The 6,008-nt window shown below is 48.2% G+C and overlaps 1 long non-coding RNA gene across 1 annotated transcript; it reads left to right on the top strand.

Moving 5' to 3' along the window:
• The first annotated feature begins 362 nt into the window (after window positions 1-362).
• LOC121081548 lies at window positions 363-5,044 on the top strand. The gene is made up of 3 exons (XR_005825725.1): window positions 363-527; window positions 1,796-1,986; window positions 4,608-5,044. It is a non-coding gene; the product is annotated as an uncharacterized LOC121081548 (long non-coding RNA).
• Window positions 5,045-6,008: the final 964 nt, after the last annotated feature.

A 6,008-nucleotide genomic window follows, 5' to 3' on the forward strand; every position in this document is an offset into this window, starting at 1 on the left:
CCCCAGGCAGCCAGCAGGCAGCAGACATCCCTGCGCTGGCCTAAGGGCCTCCCTTGCCCCACGGCCGGCCACAGGCCCCCCTCAGCTGGGACACAGCCCCAGCACAGGCTGTGCCTGCCCAGACCAACATGGCTGCAGGAGGCTGAGGGTGGGCAACAGCAGCTCCCAGCATGCCCCGGGAACAACGTGGCCATGGGGCGGCCCCGGGCCTACAGCTCCCAGCATGCCCTGGGAACAACATGGATGCCAGAAGCCCAGGGCCTACAGCTCCCAGCATGCCCTGGGAACAACCTGGCTGTGGGATAGCCCCAGGCCTACAGCTCCCAGCAGGCCCCGGGGCACAGCTTCTCCCAGCAGGCCCCAGGGTGCCCCTGCCCTGAAGTCGGGCCCTGTGGGGACACCAGCCCCCAGCCCTGGCCCTGCAGGCCCCACAGCCACAGCCCAGGGCTGCTTGAGCACAGGCCCAGGCCCTGGAGCCCCCGTGGGGCAGGGACGAGGGGGAGAGAGGCACCGAGCAACAGGGAGAGGTGGGTCAAGGCAGAGGGGTGGTCAGAGAGGGACAGGAGGCATCCAGAGGGGCAGGGGGAGCGGGAGGGGCTGGGCAGGGGTGGAGAAAGGACAGGGACTGGTGAGGAGCAGGCAGAGGGTTGGAGCGGGACAGAGACAGAGGGGCAGGGGTGTGCCGGAGGGAATGCAGGGTCAGCAGCAGGAGAGAGGGACAGGGAGAGGAGCAGAGGGGCGGGAAGGGGGGCAGAGGCACAGACCAGCACAGACAGGGTGAGGGACCAGGATGAGCAGGCTGTGACTTTGGCAGTGGGCGGCAAAGCTGCTTCTGTGGGTCTTTCCTTTCTCCCTCTGCTCTTATCCCCTCTCCACCCTTCCCCTCGGTGAGGCTGTGTCTGTGGTGTGCCTGCTCTGGTGAAAGGAGCTCCTGCACCAGCCTGAGGACAAAAGAAGAGGGGCAAGGAGCAAGGTCTTGCAGTCCTTAGTTTGCAGGTTTCATATACTGTCCCTGTTCAGAAAACACAGTGTATATGTGGGTCAGTGGTGCCGGCAGATTTTTATTCTTTATAGCAATTTCTTTAAATACCGGGCTTCATGCAGAAGGTTCGCACGGTGCTGTGCTTCTAGTAAACAGAATTGCTTTTATGCATGCTGCAGTCTGGAGGTGGCAAGTGCCAGGTGAGAGACGAAGATGGAAATGAAAGCAAGTGACGCACTTGCAGTGGTGATCCTGCCACAAACATGCTGTGTATTGACATGGGAGAACGCTGCAGGGACTCTCAGAAGTCAAGGTTTTCAGTGCTGTTTCTGTATTTGAGACCCAAGGGATGGTTTCCCTCTGCATGTGTTTCTGTGCAGGTATGTGCATGGAACATGGGTGTGTCCCTGTGCCATAAGTGGGACTGATGGCAGCTTTTCATTTCATTCCAACTCAAAAGTAAAGAAAGACTGTACCTGCAAAAGAATTCAAACAGCCGTCTGTCTTTCCCAGAGCGAGCATAGAAGCATGGGGGAGCAGTTTGCAGGTTCAGAACTTGAGCCTGCTCTGGGTGGTAAACCCTCAGGAGAGGAAAGAGAAGCCCCACTTTTTTAACTACAACTCTGCTTCCCTTAATGTGTCTTCTTGTTAGATTGTGTCAGTGGTCAGTTTAAAAGGACATGATTAAACTGTGCTTGTTTATCAAGATATTTGAGGGTTATTTACTGTCTTAAATCCGCTTACGAGTGGGGCACTCTGTTGCCCTGTGGGCAGTACAATGTCGAGACTGGTAATTTTCCTTTTCTTCCCTAGTGTACAGATGCATTTATGAAGGCAAGTGTTGGGTCTTATTGGTGCCACACAAGAAACCAACGTGTGAAACCCAGACATTCACTGTTAGAAACAGGAAGAAGCCCTTGCTTCAGATTCTGCAAAAGATGTACCAAGGCTGAGGAAAGTGGCAAAAAGGGAAGAAATGCCGTAGCATAACTTTGGGATGGCAGGTGAGGTTTCCATCAGTGTTCCTCAAATGTAGCAGCCTCATTTTGTTTGCGGATGTGGTGTTGAACTCAAACTGCGAGACTAGTTTCCTTTATTGTGGGTGATACTATAGCGCACGTACCTTTCATGTCCCAAGTGAAGTTGCCAAGGCTCTAGTTAAACTTCTGCAGAACCCCCTCAAATTTTCCTTAGTGCGTGATTTCCTTCAACAGTCAAGTCCAGGTCTGTGGCATACAATAACCCCTCCCCTATTTGGGATCTGGATGCGGCTGATTTTTAATTTAGACTTATCTGCTGTTAGAGATTTTCTTTTTTTGGTCCAAATAGGGAAATGCTGATTGTGTGCATTCTTTTGCTTTTTCATAGTGGTGTTCCATGCTTAGTCATTTGTTCCTTACAAAAATAATGTATGGGTGTCTATGAAGCTGGAGGTGTTTACGTTCTGGTGGCTGAATGTAGCAGTGGAGCTATCTTGCTGTATTTAAATCAAGAGGAGCATAATGTAATTTCACTTAAAATATGGTCTTGGTAGGCAGATCCTACCCTGATAAGCATTTTAAAAAAAATAATTAAAAAAAATTCAAAACTGTGAAGAGGTATAGGTGGAGCACCTGAACTGGTGCAAGGCAGGAATTGTCTCGCTGGTATCCACACATTGCAGAACTGTTGCCATCATGACCGTAAAATAGTGAGCCATTAATGTTAACTACTAGCAGCTTGTGAACCTAACAGTCAAGGTAGAAAATAATTTCCCACTGCCACCTTTTTTTAATTTTCTTTTATGTTTTAAAGTTTCTGATTTGATACTTTCTGATGTATTTGAAACCTGTGTCATATCCTGTGTAGTTTGTGACACATGTGTGGCAGATGGGACTTTTCTGCTTGGAGAGGTGGTGAGATGGAGAGTGGAGAATGGTTTTATGGCACAAGTGTGGAAGTATAAAAAGGGATTAAGAGGCTTGTGTACCTTGCTGCCAGTTCAGTGGCATGAGAATTCCTGTAATGACAAATTCCTTCTGGCTCTGAAGGAATGAACATGCCAACCTGCTGAGTTTCCACCCAGAGCAACACTAGCAACGGATGTCCTTCCCAAATGGTGAGGTGGTTGTAAGCTTCATCAGTAGTAGAAGCTGTGGAGAAAGTCACGAATCATCTGCCGTTCTGCAAGTCAAGTGCTTGGCTCTTTTGTCACTAGTGTTGATTTAAGGGTACACTGCTTACAAATAGCACTTGACCTTTGTAATTCTTCCTACTGCTAAGTTCTCGGTGCCATAAGAGAACCATTGTGCTGTGAAGGCCCTGTAAACATACGGCGATGTTTGTGTTTATCCATTTTGCCTTCCCTTAGATGATGTTATTTTGTAATTTGAAACCTTAGTGGCAGGATTTGGGGCTTTATCCTGATCAGCCATCTAAGGGCCAGCTCTCGGCTGCAGCTGCAGCATAAGTATTCAGGTGGTTTGAGCACCAAATGAAACTTCCACTTGGCTCTCATCTTGGCTTTTCCCTTCCTCTTAATTTTTATATTTTAATAAGGAGTTTTAAGTATTTGGCTTCCTTACAGAAAAAAAAAAAAAAAAAAAAAAAACAACAGTGCTATCCTTGACCTGTTATGATAGACCCCTAATCTGGAGGGCAGAAAGCTGAGACCACCAGGAAGATGTTGAGAGGAAGGGGAAGAATGTTAGAGCCATGAGTTGGGTGTTCTTCATCTGGCCAGATCTGAGGAGATGGAAAAGGTGCCTCCCAGGTAGCTAAAGGGAAGCGCAGGAGGGCAGCTGGGAGCCAGAAGTGTGGTGTGGGCATACGGAAGTGCTACGCTGTGGTGTGTCAGGCAAATTATTTTCAGGAGGTTTCACATTTGTTGTCATTTCCCAAGCTCCTGAGGTGCAGGAATGCTGGAGGCAAGAAGCTGCCAGCATCAACTATGTGGAGAAAGAACACTTCTATCTCCATTTTACTGTCCTCACTTCTGTGTTGTGGTGGCAGGGCAGTAAAGACCCGGACGCAGACCCTGACCCTGACCCTGTGAGTATGCAGGCAGGTTGTGTGGCCAGTGCCGGTGTGGTTCTGGCACAGAGGATCAAGCGCTTCATGCTTCAGAGCTGTCAGGCTGACACTCTTCAGCACTCAATGAAGCTCTAAATTACAGCTAAAGGAAGACAGAAATTTTGCTTCAGAGCTTGATAATGTCGTTCTGATCCATCCTTTTGCTTGTTCAGTGGCTACAGAAGGGAGCCACTGCCTTGGTAGGAGCATCCATTGAGTTCTTCATGTGTGATATTAGAGGATCATTGTGTCTGTTTACGCATGAGATCATTACAGTAGGTGTTTTGAAGATGTTCACATGTGGTACATAAAACCTTTGCCAGTAAAACAGTAAATCCATGCAGTGGGGTCTAAAGCACGCAGATCCAGTGCGATCCTCCAAAGCGCTTTGAAAGTGTCTCCCCGAGGGTACAGACTTGGCTGTTGGTGATTCTGTTGACCTGCTTTTTATAGCAGGTTGCTTGGAGAAGTTGCTGTGTCAGAAGTAGTCTTCTGCGGGCTGGATGCTGCAAATGGTAGGATGTTTAAGGAAGCAAGTGAATAACCTTCAGACTTGGTTTTATTCTTTTAACAGATTGTACACAAATGTAGTAGCCTGAGTAGGCTGCTTTTAGCAGGGGAACGTGACCTGACTGCACAGGAGGCAAGGAACTCTCTTCTTCTCACTGACCATGCGCCCTCAGTTTCAAGGCAGATCTGAAAACGAATATTTGACCCATGGGAAATGCAACTTCAGATACGTAACTCAGGTGGGACCGCCGTGTGTGCCCTGTGATAGGAGCCGTGTATCCCAACCGTGAACGTAGAGACTGGGCCCGGTTTTTAGCTTGGTTCAATATGAACTCTGCTGACTGATTCTGTGATCAAGTGCAGGCAAGTCTGCCCCCTGAGAGGATGTTGTCATGGGTGGAAGGGTTGAAGTGCGGTGACTGCGTCAACAAACAGGTGGTTTGAAAAGTCTTTTGGGCAAGGGTCTGGTACGCTGGTGTAATGCCTTTTCCCTTTACAAAGGTGTCCAGCAAACACAAGTGTTCCTGCATGTGTCCGGTAGCACAGAGACCTCTGTACTTTCTTTGGACTGATTGTTGTATAAGATCTGGGGGTTTTTGGACAGCTCTGAAAATTGTTCAGAAGGTGTCTTGTATGTTGTGTGAAATGGGTCATCACTTCCATAAACCTCTAGCCTGTAAAGAAGAGCCGTGGAAGTAAGGAGATTTTGGGTTTTTTCTCTTTTTATTGTTACTGGGAGGAAAAGCAGTGATTAACTATTTGACCTGTGATACCCCCAGATGCAGGCTGTGCAGTGCATTTGAGGTGGATCACTCCTGTAGTGCCAAGACTGAGCCCAGACTCCTCAATGCTTTGCACACTGGCAGTGGAAGTCCTTGTGCAACTGTGGGTACTGGCTTTCTGTGCTGTAGCGTGAAAAATACGAAGCACTGGGGTCAAGGTTTGCAGAGAAGTGGGAAAAAGTTGATTATTTTGTGCTAGGAAGCACAGGAATGTCCTGTAGTTTTCAAACTTTGAATGTCTCCACTTGGAATTTAAAAACTGCTTTTAACTCTGCTGCTATGTTTCAGTGGGCGGGAAGGTGTCTTGTAATTACAGATGATCCGTTCCCTTAAGAAGGATCTTTGCCTTCTGAGTTGAGCTTTCTTGGCTTTACATGAAAAGTGCCTCAAGCTGTACGATTTCAGATGGCAGTGAGGGAATTACATCTCCGTGGGGATTTAGAGACAAATCCAGAAGTATGTTGCCTTATCGTTTCAGTATATGAACTTTTCTAAACAGGATTTGCTGGGTTTTGAGCAAGAGACCCACTTTTCACGTGCCTACATAAACCCCGTTTTCTCAGACAGACACATGCATTGTGGTTTGTGATGCAATACTGACTTGATTCGTAAGCCGTACTGTGCTGTGCTCTTCTGGGCTTGTCGTAGTCCTTTGAAACACAGCCCTGCACATCAAAGGGGCA

This window comes from Falco naumanni, chromosome Z, assembly GCF_017639655.2.
Source record: "Falco naumanni isolate bFalNau1 chromosome Z, bFalNau1.pat, whole genome shotgun sequence".
Classification (NCBI taxonomy): Eukaryota; Metazoa; Chordata; class Aves; order Falconiformes; family Falconidae; genus Falco; species Falco naumanni.